We start from the raw sequence: 19,946 nt of genomic DNA, 5'->3' as shown, positions 1-19,946 counted from the left end.
GGCATTTTTAAAGGATATAAGTTGGATTGATTCACCAGCATTTATAATCAAGTATATTTCACTAAGTGTTCCTTCCTTAGCAATTGAACAACGGAAAAACACAATAGCATACAGTATCCAGACTCTGTGTATTTTCCATCTTTATATAGCTTTTTTATTTGTCTGTTTATTATTATTACTCTATTTCTTCTACATTTATTAATTTGTTTGTTTGTTTGTTTATATTTTCTCTGATACAGGATTTCTGTGTGGAAATATGCCTGCCTCTGCCTCTGGAATGCTGGGATTAAAGGTGTGTACTGCCACCACCCAACGGCTCTATTTCTTTTTTCCTTTTTCTATTCTCTCCCAAGCCAATGTATATTTTTAAACACACTGTAAACTTTTTAGAGATTTTACTTCATCTGAATATGACTTTACTGTAAATCTTTATGTTTTTCTGGCCACATATCTGTATCTGCTAAAACCCATAGCTCCTTTAACTTCTGTCTTTCCAAGATGGCAGGCATAAGTTACTGCCAGCACTGGCCATGCAAGTCTCTGCTTGTCTCTAGCAAAACAGAGCCCACCCGAGAGAAATGCTGCTACCAAGAAGTCTTGCCTGTCTCTGTTCTTTTGTTTCCAAAATCCTTCTTAAGCTTTTGTTACATGAAAATTTGTGCCCCAAGTCTGTGCACCATATGTAACATGTACTCTTCCTGCCAGCCTGGTCCCAAAGCTGCATCTGTACCAAATGAGCATGCAGGATGCTATATTAATTATGAAGCTGTTGGCTGTTTGCTATGGTTTCTTAAAAGCTAGCTGTGACTTAATTATTAACCCATAATAGCTAGTATATATTTTTATAAGAACTTACCTTTCCGAGGACACCCTCCTGATGCGTCCTCTCCTCTCAGGAGATCACATGGTGACCCATCTCTTGACTACATTTCCCAGTTAGGTGTTTAGGGAGAAGGGAGGAAAAAGAAAAAGGCGTGAATAAAAAAAATAAACTAGAATAATTATGGATATATCCTGATAATGGATAGGGCTGTTCCTAGAAGCTGAGTGATATGAAACAAAACTCTCCAAGTCAGTAGTGGGATACCTCATGATATAAAGTGTTGCTTGTGGAAGCCTCAGAGGCACCCCACCAACAATATAAGTCTTTAGTACTACTTCTACTTCGGCACCATAACTATATAAGACCATAGTCCTGAGGATACCACACACCCTCTTTACAAAATATAGAAAATTCTAGTTGGACCTTGTAGTGATTTATTATTTATGATTTATTAAAGCTTGCCTGCAGATTCAGCAAACAACGTCAGCCACAAGCCATAGAAGCAAGGCAGACACCTTTAATTCTAGCAGATGACAACTAAAGTTGGTCATTAGCAGTCAGTCCAATGATATCAGACTCAGATGCTAGAAAAAAATAATTGAAAGTGTGACTTATGAAAATGCTAATGCCCAAAATGAAAATTAGGTCTTTAAAAGCAAAGACTGGATCAGAGATACAATTAATACTGAAAGTCATGATGATGATACATGGATAGAAGAGGTAATTTCAAGAGGTTTACAGAAAAACTGAAATGTCAAATGTTTTAATTACAGCAGACAACGTCACCTGAAAAGGGATTGTAAACAAGGCGTTCTAGAAACCATTATTTTTATAAATATAATCCAAACAGAAAGCATCTCCCTTCTGTATTACTTCCATAATGTAGAGATTAAAGGTGTGAGCTATAATGCTCTTTTAGACTGATTCACTCTTGTGTAGATCTGGGTGGTCTTGAACTCACAGAGATCTGTCTGTCTCTTAATCCTGAGTCCTATGATTAAAGGTGTGTACCACCGCCTCCTAGCTTCAGGTAGCTGGGATTAAAGGTGTGTTCCTGGCTTCTAAGGCTTCTGGCTGACTTTGCGTTTCTAAATCCTTAGGCAAGCTTTAACAAATCATAAATAATGTATCACTACAGGACCTGAGCTGGAAGCTTCTTCCTTATGGTGCATTTCATAATGCGGGAAGGTGTTATGCAGGATGCTGATGGTGAAACAGCATCTGCAGACCTACCTAGATGTTCAGCCATGAACTACAACAATAAACAACCCAGCAAGATATGTCTACTGTTGCAATAGCAGCATATCTGTTATGATGACAACCAAGATCTCTGTGGTTGAATTTAAAAGGAGCTCATGCTTGGTTCTATAACCTAGTTAAAAATCTATGGCTAAGGAGGTCCTAAAATCCACAGAATTTGCTGGGACCTTTTGTGATATTTTGGAAACCACCTTAAAATCAAAATAAATTAGACGAAAGTAGGGAAGGGAGGAAGGATGGAAGGAAGAAGGAAAAGAAGGAATAGAATGAAATAAGGAGGAAGGGAGGGAGAGAGGGAGGGAGGGCATGAAAGAAGAAAGAAGGAAATGCAGTTAGGCAGATATCAAATTGATTAATGTATCAGTAATTCTTGACATTGTTATACTCAAGTGTTTATGAGCAAGTAGGCAAAAATTATTCTGATTACTCTCATTTTTCTAAAAGCCCAACTTAATCAATGCAGTCAATAGCTCCTGGTGATAGCCTCCCACAACATAAGATCAATAGAAGCCTGGAAGCTGCTACAGAAAGAAATTTGAATGTGAATCAAATTGATGGGGGCCATATTATTTCTTCATGTATTTTTTAAAGAGATTCTTGTTTCCTTATGTCTTGCAAATGGTTTATCTGTTCAGGACAGCAGGTAGGACTGAACTTCAAGAGTATTTCATTTTTCATATAACAGAATGCCATTCAGTTTTAATAAAGATGTTAGTTGCGATTTTATTACCATTAGGGATCTGGTTACTATATGGGAACTGTATAATGTCGGTGAGTAAATTGGCATAGATCCTTACTTTTTTCACAATCTATTTTTTTCTTAAACTTAAAGATTCAAGAGCTAATTTTCTCCAATGGAAAATGAAATTAACTTTTGATCAGGTATATTTCATGCTTTGTTTTTAGTAGCATATAAATTCTACAATGGGTAAAATGATGGATGTTTTAGAACAGTAGTGTGTGTGTGTGTGTGTGTGTGTGTGTGTGAGTGTGTGTGTTTAAATCTATTTTCTTTTAGAACATAATTTTATGCAAAACTACTAATTTGAACACTATGGCATTTAAACTTATGACCAACGTTAACTATGGCTCTAAACTTTGAAGGCTGATGAAGCTGTGCTTTATATCCAGTCATCTAGTGAGGCAGCATTTCCTTTTGTTTTTTCACTATTCATTTTCCATTCACTTTTCAAGCCCAAGTCATCCAAAACAGAATCATTATTTGAAAACTGAATAACTCATTTCAACATTCTATTTTTTCATTAATTTTAATATTTTATGGTATTGACAATAAATATTTGAGAAGAAATGGAGTTAACACATAAAAGGCTTATGAGTTTGATACTTTTGAAAAATAATATTTTCATTGAACCTAATAGTCTAAAATGTATTGAATATGCTAGTTGTAAGTTAAAAATCATGCTATTTTTATATCTACATTTGTTGGAGTTACAGCAATTACCTTAATGGGATCTCACAATTCTTGGGACCTGTACTGAATGAACTGAGAATGGAACAAGTTGGATCGAGTTGGGTAAAGAGCTCCAACCCTGCTTTAGTGTTTTAGAGTCACAATGAAAATGGTACTAGATGCTCATTTTGTAGCATCCCTGCATAGACCTGAAAAAAATTAGTTATCCCATTGCATGACTAATTTTAATGAGCTACAGAATTTTCAATAGCAGATTTTATAGTTTTGTATCTATATTTTTCTACACAGTCCATTGAACTAGTTTCCATTTATGTGATCAGTATAACTTAGAAAGGAAAAGTGGTTTGTTACCTTTGTTACTACTGATTCAAAGGGTATGATTTCTTGTTTCTCTTGAATTCTTAATAATGACTCACAAATTCACAGTAGTTCTCTAAAGTAACCTTTGTTAGTTTAGAGGAATATGTTAAGTATTTGTCATCAGCCACCCACTCAATCGTCTTTTCATAATCCCTACAACATCCAGGAAAATATTTATTTTTTATAGATATAGTCAAAGAATATTATTAAGAATCATTGGAGAATATATCTACTACTCCATAGATACTTGCTACTCTTCATTTAATATATGAGATCGATATTTTGCCATAGCAATGGAATCTAAACTTTTGTAGTTGAGCCTAGGTATGAAAAACGTATCAATCAATAATGTAATGAAAATTACATTTTATTAAGACCTTATGCAATTGTTTCATGTCATTACCTCATATAATGAAAAACTAATGTGCAAATATTCCAGTGAATGAATAAGCTCTTTCTTAGCTTGTGTAAATATAGTAAATAAAATTCTGTTTTTTTCTGAGCATTTCAAAGCACATAAAAATGTTTCTTTTCTTAAAGATTTAATTTTCTAAAATTTTTATGTGTGTTTTCCTGCATGTATGTATGTGCACAGCATGCATGTTTGGCCAGAAGAGGGTGTCAGATCCCATGGAACTGAAAGTCATCTATCATTACTGGTACAAAATTGCTTCATTTTCTTTGTTCCTATTGCTATTAATATGGTTGTATCACTGAAAGATGCCATGGTCTGTCTATTAGACCATCCACATACTAGTTGCATTCTAAATGATTCAGTTTAGATTTTACCACATTTGAGCATCTTTCTCATAAGACATTAGTATTAGAAATATAAATTACTGCCCACAACATACTTATACCTACTCTTATGTGGGTTAAAAGAGATAGTTTTCTTTCCCTAGAAACATATAGTCATTCTAGCAAAGAAGATAACCCAGGAAAACTATCCACAATTCCATTCACATACATAAGATAAACAGAAACAAAATGACAAGAAAACAACAACCATGTGTACATTCATTTATCTCTTTCATAAGATGTTCCATTTTTACTGGAAACAAAGGTGTATTAATAAGCTACTAGATGTGGCAGACCAAAGTGGAAATCCATCACAAATAAGGCAATTTACAAGTACAGTTAATACTTAAACAGGTGTCATCAGAATACATAAAATTGAAAGTAGGAACACTTGGATTGATATTTTGTCTCTCTCCTCTTCCATTTCCAGGATCTGATTATTACCATTCTAATATTTACTACATTTTACTCTACTATTAAAATACTAGATATCTGAAGAAGATTATGAGTTTTTTCTATCTCTAACTTGTTTCATTTAGCACCCAATTTTCCATGTTCATTGTGACTGGAGATAATAATGATGCAGTGAATATTCAAATTGTCTAAAGGATGGGATTACAAATTTATTACCATAGATAAGTGACAATTAATTTAGATGATGAGTATGCTATTCTACAATATAGATGTGAAATTGAGCTTTTTTAAAGGAATCATATAAAACTATTTTTTTCTTGAAAGTATCAGATATACAACTTCTTCCCTAAAGGAGATGAAGAAAGGAAGACCTAGGGAACAAATGAAATAAGAGTTCCTCTTGATATTTTGTCAAAGATCTCCTTCCTGGCATTTTAAAATTATGACTTAAATCAGTTTAGTTAATATGAGGCAATATTCCAGAATAATTTTTAGGCTTAACCACTTGTAGCTTAATATAGGACTGATCTATTATTTGTTCATTTTTCTAAGTATGAAGCGTGGTGTCATCCCAGTCCAATGGTCTAATTTTGTTATTTAGAAGACAGCCAGGTAGAGTTCTGATCAGATGATATCAATCGAGGAAGCAATGGCAATGATTCCTACCATGAAAGACTAAGTAATGTGATGGGGGACATCCTTCTGTGTATATGCTTGTATTATTGGTTGATGAATAACAGGCTGAGCCAGAACCCTGGGTTCTTCATTTATAGGTAGTATAGCATTTGATAAGACTGGGCACTGTTTCATGATTCTGATCATGTCTCAGATAATGTTTTGCTTTTAATTGAAATGATGGAAGTTCAAATTTTCTCAGTGATAATCTTATAAGAACATATGTGATATCACATTCTTAGAGTTCAAACTTAAATTATAAATGCCAAAACTTGATTGTACAGCTTGAACCAGTGATTGAGGGGCAATAGTTACTCCCATAAGTGTTATCATATTTTCTTTATGTGTAAGGATGTGAGAACACCAAACATATCAGCAGAATGTGACATGTTTTAATTGATCTCTAAGGGGCTTTAGAAGCCATCATGCTTTGTTTAATGATAAACACTACCATGCAGCTATTAACGGAGGAGCATATTTACTTAAATCACAAACTTCTGGTCTCTGCCACATGCACGTATTAAAAGTTAATTATAATTTGGCATATGTAAAAACTTTGAAATCACACCTTTCTTGAAATTTTAAATAAGAATTTTCCATGATTCAAATTACGTTTTAAATTTTATAGAACAAGGACAGTATGTTTTCGTTGAAGAAGTCAGACGTAGACTATTATAAACGTTGAGATTCTGAGTTGTTTATAGTAAGAGCTTGCATTTCTCTAAGAAAGTGTGTCTTTATGTGTAATATGATTTCAATTCTTTTACAATTCAATCTAATAACTGTCACAAAGGTCCAAAGGAAATATAATATAGGCATGTAACTTATAATCCAACAATTTAAAATAGTGTCTTGAATTTCAGATGACCCTCCAAATCTTTTTGGTTTACATGGCATCATTTATAGTATATGATGTCTTCTCACTACTTCTCATTAAACAGTAATGAAAACTGAAGAAAAATATAAAACATCAAAATGTAAACAAATAGTGACTATATGCTGTGAGATTAAAAAAACAATCTATTACTATGGAAGAATTCCTGTTTGCTTAACTAATAGTGTCTATGGTTTTATTTTTGAAAAATATTAAGACAGTCATCTACATGAACAATCATGATTATTTAGGCAATGTAGTAAGTCGTCACTGTCCTATTTCCAGTAAGTATAAAACACCATTTCAATGAGAAGACAGTGGCTTTACATTAAATTTTCATCCTTAAAAATACCAAATAGCTGAACAGGTGTTAAGAAATCAAGGTCAAAACTGAACAGAAAAGGGAAAACTGGAGAGTTAGGCAGGCATGAACTAACACACACACACACACACACACACACACACACACACACACACGTTCTACATGGCTGCATGACTGACTAGCTGAAATGTTAACGTTCCAGAATCAAATTATCTTGTGCTATCTTTAGACTCCCTAACTAGCCATTTATTACTTACCTGTCTGTCTGTCTGCCCTCACATCCTCAAGGTGATAAAGTCAATTCTTCCTGTCTGAAGGTCCAGAATGTCATCAGAGGAGCTGAGACCTTCAACTGACTTCACTAGTTTACTGAAACCAACTTAATCGATATTGCCACCAAAGTATCTGAAAAGTGTTTTTATTTGTCACTTTGTTCTATTCCTACAAAAATTTCAAACTGTTGGCCTCATGGGAATATATTATTTTGGACAAACTTAAACTGCATTTTGGGACCAAAGACTCACCTTTGTCTCCAAAATAAATTATCCATTCAAAATGAAAAAAACTATTGCTATTCTGATACATAGGCAACTTTGAACAAATGGTATGCCACTTTCACTTATCTTTTTGTATATTAAATGCCCCATGATATAGGTATTAATCATTATAATGTGCTAGTGCTAGGGAGATAGCTCAAGGAAAAGAGCACTCACTGTGCACCATGAGATCTAGAAGTCAGATCCAAGCATTAGTCTAAGCTGAGGATTCTGCATATGTGCCTAACCTGTCTTTGTAAGAGAGTGCAGGGGATCCTTAAGACTTACCAGTTTCCAGTCAAGAAAATAGGAGTGCTGGTCTTGGGAAAGTCCCTTCCTTGAAAGAATAGGTGGAACGTGACAGAGGAGCATACCCAAAGCCTTCTGTTTCCACCAAAAGGCACACAAGCACATGCACTCCAACCCAAACAATACATAAATAAATGAATGCTTTAAGGTTAATGAAAAGAACACACCATCTTTGAAGAAAACCTGGGGACAGGACTCTGATAGTTACTTCCTAACTTCTGATGGATTGCCACTATTTCAGTCATTGTACAGATGGAAGATGGAAGGCAATAATGCACCACATTGTTGCTTAAGGGCACATGAGCCAGTTAAAGATGGTGCTGAGGGGAAGTCGGGGGGCAAGTACTGAGATGTTAACAAGAAAGGGTTGGTTGCTAAGATTGAATCAGATGAGGTCACTGCATGAACGATCCGTGTTCAGTAGGAAAAGCATAGTTTGCCTAGGTGCAAGATAGACTGACCTTTAGAACCAACCCTGCTATGGTTCTGCCCAATATAAGGAAATGCTGGATGTGGTGCTGGCATTACAGGACATATCCAAGCCCTGCAGTCTTTTTCAAACAGTCTCCACTTGGTTAACTTCTTCCCCAGATCCCACAAGCACATATCTGGTTAGGTAATAACACTATACCCCCACTCATGGTTACTCTTTATCATTTAAAGAATGGTCCAGCCACCACAAGCTCCCCAGCTCATGGGGCCATTAACAACCCTGATCTCCACCCTGTTGGGTCCCCTTATAATAATAATTTTAATTTGTGTCTTTGAGCCTTACCTTTTCAATAGACGGTCAAGCTAGTCAGAACAAAGACTCAAGAGAACCAACTAATGAAGCCTTGTGTACATTGTGATAGGCTCAGTCCTAAGGATATCTCTCTTTTGAGTGAACCTTGATGAAAGGTACTGTAAGAGGTGAACCTGTGTGGAGCTGCCAAATGTCTGTACTTTGAAATAAGGTGGCCATGGTCAAAAACAAAAGGGGGAATCTGAAGGGCACACAAGTTAGTTAAAGATGGCACTGAGGTGAAGTCAGGAGGGTGAGTCCTGAGATGTGAACAAAAAAGGATGCTTGGTTGCTAAGATTGAACCAGATGAGGTCACTGCATGAACGACTCATGTTCACTAGGAAAAAGCATAGTTTGCCTAGGTGCATGATAAGCTGACCTTTAAAAGCATTGGGTGACTGTTCCTGCTCTGCAGTTTTTTGCTTTAAAGATGCTTGCTGTGGGGCAATAAACAAGTTTCTGCTTGACTAGACTCCACACTACGTCTGATTGTCTACAGGATCCTGGGAGGCTGGGGAATGGGCAAGGGGTACACTTACCCTTCCTCGGAACCAGTTCAGCCTTCCATGGTTGGGCTTCCTGCAGTTGCTGTCTTTCACGTGCTAATAGCATCACATTATAACTACTATTACATTATTTATTTTTCATCTCTTCCATCTAATGAAAATCATTGAGCTACTTCATAGGTAATTTGAATAAAATGCCGCAGAATTTGTCTTTGTCAAACCAACAGATGTTATCACTAGAAACATGAAGCACGTTTATCTGTTGAAAAAATGAACAGAAACTGTCGGCTATCTTCTCATAGAAATATGTGCTCCACTGTAAGCTATTTGTTTATCCCAATAAAAGAGAGTCAGAATTTACTGATCTTCACTGATAACACTGGAAGGAAACAAGAGCAATTCAATACATTTTTTCTCTAGAATACCTACTTCGTTGCTCTTTCATGTGGATTTTTGCTGACAAAATTAAGTATATCAAATATTACTTTAAAAATATACAACCAAGATAAGGATGATGGTAATAGCACATTGCTTGGTAAGCAGTTGTGAGCCTGCTAGTTATCTCAATCTACAGCTCTGGTGATTTGAATGAAAACACCCTCCATAGGCTCAAGTATTATTTGAGCACTGTCCCTTGTGAATGTCACTTTCTCTGGAGATAGTGTGGCTTTGCTGGAGTAAGTACCTTAATAGAGGTGGGCTTTGAGAGGTAGTAGCTCTGCCTTTCTAGATTACTTTACCTGCTTTCTGCTTATGGTTGAAGATGCGATCTCTCAGCTTCCTGTTTCTATCATTTTGCCTGGTGTCTGTTGCTATGCCTTCCTACCTTGAAGGACTCATCCCTCTAGAGCCATGATCCAAAATAAAGTCTTTCTTCCCTAAGTTTCTCCTGGTCATAAAAGCTTATCCAAGCAGGAGGAAAGTAATTAATACTCCAGCACAGCAAAATCAAAAGATCTCTCTCTTTTTCACTGTCTCTCTGTGTCTCTCTCTCTATATGTGTGTGTGTGTGTAAATATGTACGTATATTCATACCAAGATATACCACCAATGTTTTTACTGTGATTTTTAAAAACAGATCCACCAGAATTTCTTTTTTTATTATTTATATTTTCCTATTTTTATGTGTGTTAAATTTTGCATGTATGTACATGTATCATGTGTGTCTTGTGCCCACAGATATCAGAGGAAGACATAATCACATGGAGCTGGTGTTACTTACGGTGTGAGGAACTATGCTGGTGTTGAACATACATCCTCTGCCAAAGCTACAAGTGCTCTTAACCACTAAGCTATCTCTCTAGACCCAGTATTTTAATTTTGACTAGGGATTGCTGAAAATTGAAATGAAAACATCTTTAGTCTTTTAATCTTACTGTTTTATTTAAAAACTTTAATCTTGGGTAAAGATGTTACAGAAACTTCTTACATGGCTTATTATTTTTTAAATCACTTTTTGATTGTTAAAGATATAACATCTGGATGGTGGTGGTGCACAACTTTAATGCCAGAATTTGGGAAGCAGAAACAGATGGATATGTGTGACTTTGAGGACTGTCTGGACTACAGAGGGAGTACCAGGACAGCCAGGGCTACACAGAGAAACAATGTTGCAAAAAACACAAACACAGATACATCAATCTATTTTTAAAAATAACGTCTGATTCATTAGCACACATATATGCCTATATACATACAGTGTACATATGGTTACATCTTTATATATAATCATAGGACACATTCCTTGAATACTTTTACTTTTTGATGCACATTCATTATAAAGTTGGATTTCATATCAGAATTTTTTCAAGTACACTGTATTTGGCCATATTTCATCCCCATTACCTTTTCTAGTTGCCTCTCCTGCCCATTAGTCTTTTTTCCACAAATAGAAAAGCAAACAGTATGGAAACAAACCAGAAAAGAAACAAAATTGTAGGAATCAGCAAATCTCTCTCAAAAATAACCTAAGTGTTAATTTTTTGCTCCTAACTTCAAGGTAACACTCCTCATACCTCAAGCCTTTCTTCCCTCTTTTCTTCTGAAATTCTTCACTCATAATTCCTCCAGACCTTTAAAATTCAAGTCATTCATAGCTTTGTGCCTGAATCTGTTCATAGAGATGATCACTTCCATTGTGAGCCAATCCTCTCTATTTTTAAATAAGAACAATATACTGATGAAATCCAGATGCATATCTTTAGTCTATATCCTGCTGCTAGTCCCAAATTTATCACCAAGTGACTACTTTTGTTGGCTGATGTATAACATCAAGTTAGGACCAGCAAGATGGCTCCTTGTTGCTAAGACAACTGATCTGGTTGGTGTTTCAACCTACATGATACAAAAGCAAACCTACTCCTGTATTAGTCCTCCTACCTACACACATGAGCTGTGGTATATGTGTGTACACAACAGAGAAAATCATTGGAATGCAAGACAGGAGAAGAGTCACACACCCTAGAGCAAGAGTTGCAGCACAATGAATGACATCTGCTGCATAGGCTGCCAGCATAGAGTCCATATTCTTTTCATATATGGACAGTGTCTGTTAAAGTCACAACAAAGTAAGCTTAAGACCTTAATGTGAATGATGTAGTGGAGTGCTCGATTCCTCTCCCCAGACATTGTCTCGGGATTTATCACAAAGCTTTTGTTGTTTTATTGTTACAGTAAAGATAACCTATCTTCCTGGATGCCTGTAAGCTTAACTTTTCTCTTATCAATTACAGTCCTGTCCAGAACCATCCGGTTACCTCATTTGGGTCTCTTAGCAACCTTTTGGAGATAATAATTGCAAGTCCCATCAAAATCCTATGTTAACTATTAGAAAACAACAATGAAAGAAAACATAAAACAATGACCTGTACCCCCCACTGCAGGAGTCCATACGTATACTTAATTATGTCTTATTTTCGGCTTTCAGGTGTGTCATGCCATTCCTCATGAGTGCCTGACTTTATCTTAGGCCTTATGCTTTGAGTCTGCATTAAAACACATGTTTTAAAAACTGCCCTTGCTCCACTCAGAGCTTGGTGAAAATGGCCAACTGACTTAGAAACAGAAACCAAAGACTCAGGTAGATGCCAGATTCCAAATTGCCACCCAGAGTACTGAGCAGTAAGATATTAATTGTGAGCAAAGCACATCAGCTTGAGCATTGCTTACTGAACAGCACTAGTATTAAATGCCTTTGTTCATTTTGTTATCAAGAATGGCTGAGGGAGGTGGAATCAGATATTCAAATGCATTTCTTTGTTTTGCCTTGTGTCCATATTAGCTTAGGTGGGGTGGCACATGTATACAGGGAGCTAATATGTTTTAACTACCATAAATTGCATGCATTCAGTTATTCAATTGGTAGTTATTTGATTGCTTATTGAGTATAATAAAATAGCTCTAGTCTAAGTATTGCCTGTAGAATAATATACATATAGACAAAATCCTGATGTTCAGTGAATTTTATTTCTACCGTGATTTTTTTATCTTTTGGTTTATTTACTTTTGTACATGAAGAAGAATTGCATGTGTCCATGAAGAAGATGTACATGAGTACATGAAAATGTGCATGGAGAAGATGTGTAAGTCCTCTGTGTGCAGACTTGGTGGCAAAGGAAGATACTGAATATCTTTCTCTGTTACTCTTAGATTCCTTTCATTGGTATAGGGCCTTCTGATGAACCTAATTTTAGGCTTACATCCACCAACGCTTGACAATTGTATCTTCTCATCCTAAACCTCTGGTGTTATTGGAATTTGAGCTCTTACTGGCTTTTTTTGTGGATGCTGAGGACTTAACCTGAGTTCAGTAAACTTCAGAGTGAACATCCTTAACCACTGATCCATGTTCCATGTCCCAGGCTCCTTGTTAATATATCTTCCTCTATGGGTAAGAGTTTACAGTATTATTTTTAGCTGGAAATTGTAGCTTGTTTTTATACATTTTCTTGTGTATCAGTCTTAAAGGAAATATACTTTACTGGAGTTTCAAAATGGATTGAGGAATTGTGAAACAAGATCCATCTTTGAGCTAAAATATATAATTGTAGTGATAGGCTATTCCAAACTACAAGTGGCCTCAAATATTAGCACAAGGAAAGGATACTGGACATTTCTACTACAACCTCTTCATTTTATACATGCATGAGAGATTGTAATACATGTCAAAACTACACAGCAAGTGAAATATAGCTGGAATTAAAGTGGGACTCTCCTGATACTGTAGATGAATCACTGTGTGCTGGCACTCATGTCTCATATGCATCTTTATTTCAGTTAGACCTAATATCATGTTTTTCTTTCCTTTTACTTCACATTAACATATTCACCATATTTCTCTGGATAGAGATGAAAAGTGACTCAATTACTTGACTGTATTTCTATATAACATTTGAAATGGATTTCTGGAAAAAAATAGAGTGCTAAAAGGTATTGAAAATGAAGAAAACCAATCTATAAATGTCAACCTGAGAAATCAAAGTTGTAGTTCAGGTTGACATACCAGAAGATGTTTTTCATCAGAATACTGGATAGTAAAACCATTGAGTAATATATCAATTGTATACATACAGCCTTCCCTCATCATTTTTGGTGTCACAGATTTTATAATACCAGTTTGGAGGAAAATCAAAATATTGGGGAAGATGAGAAGCACGAAAACAAATTTCTCTTAAGTGCCCAATATGAAAGTGTCTCTTCGTTGGTTTGTGATGATGGTAGTAAGCAGTGCTTGACCATGAGCAAATTTACACAATGAGTACACATGTTAGATTCTGACTGTATTCTCTTAAGAGTCTCTATTACTACCTCTTCCATCTCTCACATATCTCCCTCTCCCTTACAATGATATGCAGGTAAAATGACCTTGACAGGCAGCTTAAAGGTGGTCTGGTATGTAAGCAAAAACCAAAACTATGGCATCCATAGAATGCTTCCTTATCTCTGTTGATCTCTGGGTTTCACACAGCAGCTTCACTTGGGCCCACCTCTAACTACATAAAGGAAGCTTCTCATAGGCTCTCCCTGCCTGAGCATAGTGGGTCTTCAATACCTTTTATTCTTTCTTACACTTCAAAATGACAGTCACCAACAGCAGAATTTGTTGTTGATTCCAAACCTAGGTGATAACTTAGACACTGGGGAATCTTGGAGGCCCCAAGGGACTTCTCAACATCCTTCTTTGTAGACATGGAAATTACAGATATTCGTGCATATAGATGTACCTCATCTAATGAATGAGATTTGGACTATAGACTGATTTTTGCCTGGAATATAAAAGCTGGCCTCTCCTTATATTTTTTCCTGTTGTTCTCAGTTGTTACCTAGTGTGAAAAGCCTCTTATTCACCCACTCTCAAGTGCATACACTCTTCTGAGCACTGGGAACACTTGAGCAATAAGAGACCATTGAGAAAAGAATTACTAAACTAATAAGCTGTAGCCAGTATTTCAACGAGTCTCACATCTGTGGTGTAAAAATATGATCTTCTCCTCTGTATCAAAACTAGTTTTATTCCTTAAGAATTTCCTTGAAAGATTCCATAATTCTCTGGTAATTTATTTTTGCTTATTGAATGTTACTTTCCCCCAGTTTAAACTCCTGTCTCATATCTGAGCTGTGATCTTGGATATCTCCTTCCCCCATGGGTACTAGCTTATTCTGAAAGACACAGTGTTTATTGACTCTTTTCTGGCAAGTGTTCCACAGTAGCTGTTATGGTCTATCCCAAAGGTTTCTGAAGTCTTTGCTATTGTGAGATGTTATCAGGATCTTACATGACATTCTGGGGTTCTAACTATGGAACCCCAGAGCTAAACATTAAAACTCTATTGATATCCCTTTCTTTGCCTTAGTATTCACTCCAGTGCTACCTATCACATTTCCCCACCACTGATATCATAGGCCTTGAACATGAGCAAGCCAGCTAAAGTCCTTATGGGATGTACACCTATGGGAAAGAGCCAGACTGGAAAACAGAATGAAACCCTGTCTCAAAATGCATTTTTAATGGTTTTACGAGACAGGGTTTCTCTGTATTGTTTGGAGGCTGTCAGTCCAACCCAGCCTCTAACTGACAGAGATCTTCCTGCCTTTGCTTCCCGAGTGCTGGGATTAAAAGCATGTGCCCCCACCACCCGGCTCAAAATGCATTTTTAAAATGTATGTTTTATGACAAGTTTAGGACATTTCGGGAGATAGAAAGGATTTATAGCCATCTTAAATGGGTATGTCAAGGCATTACATATTGAGTAGTGTTGGCTTTCCTTCATTTCTCTGATGGGGCATGTCCTTCTGTATATGTATTTCTCCTGTTCGTTGATGAATAAATTACTGTTTGCCTAGTAGAGGTAGGAAAATAGGCAGGACTAGGAGGCAAGGAAAATTCTGGGAAAGGTAGGCACAGAGAGAAGACAAGAGATGCCCTGTAGCAGTCAAAGGAGTAACAGTTCTGAGCATTATCCAGTATGCAAAGACCATGTAGAAATACATAGATTAGTAGTTATGGGTTAATAATTAAGACAAAGCTAGCCAATAAGAAGCCCTAGCTATCGGCCAACAGTTTTGTAATTAATATAAGTCTCTGTTTGTTCATTTGGAGCTAAAGTAGTGGGGCTTAGCGGGACAAGAAAACTTCAGCAGCAATTCTCCAATTGTCATTAGACCCAGTTAACTGTTTCTATGAAAATCCTTCATATGAAGAATATCTCTTTTATATGAGGCCTATGTGGGTGAGTTTCAATTTCAATGTCTAGCTTTGATTCATACATTTTTCTGTCCTGGGTATTTTAATACATAACACACAAACTCTTTTAATTTCTTCTGCTATTAACATGGGCATGATTTTGGCAATCATGGGGAACAAACCACAAAAATAATAGTTACAGTAGTTTTGCTTGCAACCTTTAAATCTGACCTACTCCAATCTGTCTCTCTAATGAGTGTTATTTTTACCCCAACTTTGTACACATGTAGTCCAGCACCCTCATATAAAGTATATGAACTATGCAAATGTGTGTAATAGCACATCTTAACAAGCAAGGTATTTTCCATATGAAGGATAACTGAATTACTTTTTTATTCATATTCACTCAACCAACCAGTATTAACTAAACAATGGCAACTGAATTGTTAAACACTGGCAATTTTCCATGTTTTGCCACATGTTATATGAATTCACTTCTAATAAAAATAATTACAGGCTGGGCAGTGGTGGCACACGCCTTTAATTCCAGCACTCTGGAGGCAGAGGCAGGTTATCTCTGTGAGTTCGAGGCCGGGCTGGACCAACAGCCTCCAAAACAATACAGAGAAACCCTGGCTCGTAAAAACCAAAAAAAATTATAAAAATGAAACTATTATCCTCATTTTACAGGTAGGAACACCAAAGTAATAAGATGCTAAGTAAGTTATCTAGTGTCAGACAACTTGTGATTATCACTGCTGTGCCTAGAACCTAAACAGTATGGCTTCAGAGTACATTCTTTCATTATAATAGCTCATGATTTCTGGAAGTATTGTTATGCACCAAATTAAGTAGGCAGCCTTGGGATGTGTCTTAATTTATTTTCTGTTGCTATGATAAAACACTGACCAAAACCAACTTTAAGAGAAAAGGATTTATTTGACCTGCAGGTTTTATTCCACTATTCATGCAAGGAAGCCAAGGTAGGAACTCAAGGTATAAACGCATGGCAGAAACCAAAGAGGACTAATCAGTGTGCTTTCTCATACACCCAGGGTTAGAATCTCCCTTAGTGGGCTATGGCTTCTCACATCCATCATGGATCACCAGAATGTTCCACAGACATGCTCATAGAGGCAATTACTCACTTGCGAGTCCTCTTCCTTGGTGACTCTATTTGACAAGATGACAAAAATGAGCCACCACAAGGTGATATCTATCTGATTACTATTTCCTAAAAAAAAGAACAACCAGTCAAGCCAGCCTATGGGCCAGAGCAGATACTTTATTCCTGGCTCAGTCTGCCAATTTAGCAATTACAGATTCTGCCAATAGCAGGCCAGAGCAGTAAATAAATAAATAAATAAATAATACATAAGTAAATAAATTTTCAGTGTCTTGAAGCTGGGGATTGGTTGAAAGTAGAAAAATAGCAGATGATAATTTTGACTAGACCTTTAATGTAGCTATAACTTTCTCAAGAAGGTTTCACACATACTATCACAGCCAAGTCAGAATTAATTTCAAAAGCAAAGACGGGTTATGATTGAAGAAGAAAGAAAGCAAGAGCATATGAAGAAGAAGAGAGTAGGCTGAAGCTGTCCATTCCTGATACAGGAGCAACATCACCACAGCTGCTCCTTTGCTTCTGGTTAAGACACGTCCTACTGCCATGCAAGTGGATTGTGACTCCAGCTCCATCCTGCATGGATGTGGCAGCAGAGCTCGAAGTTAGAACCAAATTTGCAAACTCTTAAACAATTTGGATGTGAGCCAAAGGTATTCAGAAAATGAGTAAAGATCTTTGGGGGAAGTCTGTTGTTGGTGAAATAGCTGGCATAGGAAACATATCTGACAGCAAACCTATCCTTTAGAACAAGAAATCAAGTGCTGATGACAACATGCATTGTTTTACAATTAATTACTTTTGTCATTCCCATGAATGCTCTCAGGAAATGTGTTTATTGACAGTTAGTCACTTTTGTATCACTATGCTGTACAAAATGTAAACATGTTAGTGTTTAAATTTGGGCTTAAAGAGCTGGGGAAAATGAGAAGGCACACAGTGGAAGGTAATTAGCTAAGTGGCAAGGAATTCTGTCTAAGCGAGAAAAAAGAGTACAAAGTTATGAACAAAGAACAGAAGACCAAAGTCAATGCTAAGACCCTGGATAAATTTCTTCAGTAAATTTATAGAGGGGATATACACACAGCAAAGATTGAAACACAATGGAACGTTATGAACAGATGTCTGAACACAAAATACTAGATTTGGCTCAACTTTACCAGTGGAAACATTGGAATTCCACTGAAGTTAGGTTATGACAACCTGTTCTTCCAATTATGTTATTTCCTGTGCATTAAAAATACTAGAAATTATATGTATCACCGTTATTTAAAAGAAGTAAGGATGAATAATTGGAGGTCCTGAGAAATGTATGACACTAGAACTTGGTATTGTAGGCACTGCTACAATTTTAAGCAGAAAAAGAAAAGTATTGTAACTCTGAATAGAGTGACATGATTTTATAAATAGCACACTGGAGTTGAATCAGAACAGATCATGGGGAGTCCCACTTTGCTCACTTCCCAGATGCAGGAAACTTCATATAGAGAAGATTCTCCCATTAAGAGTTGGAAAAGCCACCTATTGCTTAGAAACTAATTACAATTAATCTGGGTGGTTCAATGTGATCTTATTAATTATGTACAATGTTGAAGTCAGAGTAGAGGCTTAAAAAGGAGTTACATACAAATGCGAGTTTTCTGCTTGACTGGAGAGGTGGTGCAGCCTTGACCACCTCAGGCATTCTTTGTGGCTTTCATTGTTTCTTAATATTCCCTCTTCCTGGACTATGTTTAAGGAATTTCTCCTCTGTGCTTTGAGAAAGAAGCATAGAAGAAAATGACCACACATTAGATAGTTATGCAACTTCAGAATTCTGTACTCTATATTATATTAAAATATTTTGCATTTAATTTTGTCTTAATAGATCAAATTGCATTTTATTCCAATTATGCAGATTTGTATTAAAAAGAAATGATGCATGTACCTAATTCTTTTCAGAGGAACTGTGTTAATTGCTAAAAATAGGTTTAATAATTTGCAGCCATGTAAACCACATACATGGCATATTGCCATACTAGTTTTATGTGAATCCCAGGCAGAAGTAGTCAAGCACAATTTTGAATGCACGTGCTTAAGCCAGAAGAACAATCACACTATTGGAGAAATACGGTTAATCTACTAGTATTAATAGTCAGTTTTTTAAAGATATTTATTAGCCCAGTAATGAATTTTGTTATAATTAATTGAGATTTTTCTTAATATGACTTTATATTAAGATCCTATTGGCAAAGTGTGAAAAAGTACTTCCTAACATGTAATAATTTGAGAATGAAGTATTAATAATACTGGTTAGGTAGTGTTAGTTATGCATAAAGTAAGCCTCTATGTAATTTAAAAGCATCTGTCATTCTATTAATATGATGGCACATATATCAGGCAAAATAGCAACTTACTGCTTTTGTTTCTAGTAGGTAACTCATTTGTGCAAATCTTATTTCCCAATTCACTTGGTTGTGTTCAGAGTCCTGTGTAGTCTTAAGGGATATTTATCTGAGAACTCTTTGTAATCATATTAATGTCACAAATCTAATGCACATACGAGTACTATTGCCAAAATGTTTTTTCATTTTGATTTGCAGAGATGGAACAAAAACAGTGACAAAGACATCGGATGAAAAGAAGACACACCATTTCTTCAAAAGCTTAAGAAATAGAACTATAAAAACCTGTAATAAATTGTCTTACCTTTCTCCACTCAGCAGTGTGACACTGAGCATTTACAATCCTAGATGGCATCAGGACAGAAGGCAAGCAAGCATCCCTTTGAAATCAGAACTCTTTCTGGCCTGTCAGATTCCAAGGAGGGAGATAAAAATGAGCTAGCTGAGTAGAATGAAATCCGAGAAGGATTATGGGAAGTGTAGTCAGCTGCAATAACTCAGTTTTGCAAGGAGAAGAGGAAAATAGCCTTAGAGATGCAGGAATTGTAGCATCTGAATTCACCTGGCTGAGCCACTAGCCATGCTAGTGCCATGCCTGGATAAATAAAGTAAAAATATATAAACTATTACACACAAGCCATTTCATTATGCTTCTGTAGC

At 36.2% G+C, this 19,946-nt stretch overlaps 1 long non-coding RNA gene across 2 annotated transcripts in view; it reads right to left on the bottom strand.

Annotated features, from left to right (window-relative positions):
- Positions 1-19,729, bottom strand: part of LOC106020937 — a 43,211-nt gene extending 23,482 nt beyond the window's left edge. For both annotated transcript variants that reach the window (XR_001196329.3, XR_001196328.3), the window contains exons 1-2: positions 19,591-19,729; positions 857-923 (exon numbers count right to left, since the gene is read on the bottom strand). This is a non-coding gene — a long non-coding RNA (uncharacterized LOC106020937). The remainder of the gene's footprint in view (positions 1-856; positions 924-19,590) is intronic.
- Between the last annotated feature and the right edge of the window lie 217 nt (positions 19,730-19,946).

Source organism: Mesocricetus auratus, unplaced genomic scaffold (genome assembly GCF_017639785.1).
Source record: "Mesocricetus auratus isolate SY011 unplaced genomic scaffold, BCM_Maur_2.0 Super-Scaffold_100011, whole genome shotgun sequence".
Classification (NCBI taxonomy): Eukaryota; Metazoa; Chordata; class Mammalia; order Rodentia; family Cricetidae; genus Mesocricetus; species Mesocricetus auratus.
The sequence above is the reverse complement of the archived record's forward strand: the minus strand, read 5'-3'. Positions and strand labels throughout refer to the sequence as shown.